General features: G+C 38.3%; 1 long non-coding RNA gene across 1 annotated transcript; it reads right to left on the reverse strand.

The window, feature by feature from the left end:
* Nucleotides 1-510: 510 nt before the first annotated feature.
* LOC138195957 (uncharacterized) lies at nt 511-1,851 on the reverse strand. The gene is made up of 3 exons (XR_011178102.1): nt 1,787-1,851; nt 1,339-1,465; nt 511-1,091 (listed from the first exon to the last, which is right to left on the reverse strand). It is a non-coding gene; the product is annotated as an uncharacterized lncRNA (long non-coding RNA).

Raw genomic sequence — 1,851 nt, forward strand, 5'->3', positions numbered from 1 at the left:
TTGACTGGACGTAAACAAAGCTGAAAAGGCAGAATGAAGCAGACTGGTGTATGAAGGTGTCATGAAAATAAGATTGGGACCATCTGTGACCCTGCGCCTTTGAAACTCAACCGTGCATCATCCACAGAAGCCATTCATATAGCAATAGTAGTAGTCATGTGCGACAAGTAATTTACAGTAGCGCTATTAAAAAAAAAACTTTTACGACTATTAAGCCCGGGGTAAGAATATAGCCAGTCACTGAATGTGTCGTATTTGTTCTCGCACCTATGGGCGATGCAGCGTGTTTCCACAGGAACAGGAAGTGCAAGGCAGTCTGATAAGTGTCGTCTTTAAGAAGTCAGTTGGATGATAAACTTCTGTTTCAGATTATAAATACAACCCTTAAAAGTTCACAGATCAGTGTGCAAAAAAAGAAAGTCACACCTCATTCAACTTTATTAAACACTGACATATTGAGGCAGATTATGTTATCACACGCAAATTCAGATGACACGTGAGGCTCCATGGGTCCCTTTACATTTTATTGGTATATATAGTTATATATATATAGTTATAGGATCCATTTATCCTCTCTGCAGGTTGAAAAAGTCAGTCAGATTTTTACTTTAAAAACACGTGGCTGATTATACAGTATATTTACATGTTTCCAGTACATGGATTTGCTGTTAAACACAAATACATAATACAATTCCAGCAGACATTTTCAATTTACTCAGTCACACCATTGGCAACCTATCAAATACAACATCCAAGTAGTTGGTCCTGTGCTGTAAGTCTAAACGTAAAAAGACTGAAGAATAGAAATTGGCTCAAAAGGCCTTTTCTTTTGATGATGAACCCATTTAACCCACTTTTATTCTGCCTGGACATCTCCATGCAATGCCTTAATGCATTAATTGTAGATTTAAATCCTGGGATTACATATTAGATTTACTGAGTTATTAAGGCTGGCAGTTGTAAACACGACTAAACGTTTTTTCTGTCTTCAACATTACTGCATTAAACACTTTCTCAAAAGTTTCACAGGAAAAGAGGATTGGCGTTTTCAGTTTCGTCGTCCCAGCTGGCCGGTCGGCCTGAAGAGTGACCTGAAGTTGCAGAATAGTGACACCTCACTTGGGGTATTTGACAAACTGACACTCACTGAAACAGAGTGTCCAACTCAGCTTGTCAAATACACTAAGTGGGGGGCCTGATCTCTGGCAAAAGCATAGATGAATAAAAAAAAATAATAAATACTCATACCACTTTGAACATATATTATCAAAGACTCAATACAGACACATGCTATATACATTTATCTTTTTACATACAGATAGTTTCTTTTATACTCACCATTTCAGATATTAGATGTTAATCTGTTACTTGTTCATGCTGAAGATGAGTCCAAGAGCAGCACTGTTCTTTCCCCTCAGAAGAGTTCACACTGATGACACCGTGCCCAAGACTATTTGTTTGACCACTGAGCTTCAGTGCAGCAAAGAGGAAGTCAAAACAAGGAAGATAAGTGCAAAGCTAGCTCTCAGGAAATGTGTGGAAACAAAGTGTCAACATGTCATGGTTGTGAAATGCTGTTGAAGGCTTCAATGGTTCACAGTTATTTGAGATAATGGTTTGCTTAGACATAGTCAACAGTTCAATAGTTTCTTACTTCTGTGTGCAAGAAGTACTTATGGAACTGTATGTGTGGTATAAATATAAAGTGTAGTTGTTATTTCATAGTTACACCTATGAATAGTGTTGCTGCTGCAACATAAAACCATAAGAACCGAAAGATTCTCACCTCTCCTCCTGCACTGTTACGCTATCACCTGCCCCTTCCTGCTCTCTGGGCAAGTATCACTGACA

Source organism: Embiotoca jacksoni, unplaced genomic scaffold (genome assembly GCF_022577435.1).
Source record: "Embiotoca jacksoni isolate LCO1_2020_lvr unplaced genomic scaffold, fEmbJac1.0.p SCAF_13, whole genome shotgun sequence".
Classification (NCBI taxonomy): domain Eukaryota; kingdom Metazoa; phylum Chordata; class Actinopteri; family Embiotocidae; genus Embiotoca; species Embiotoca jacksoni.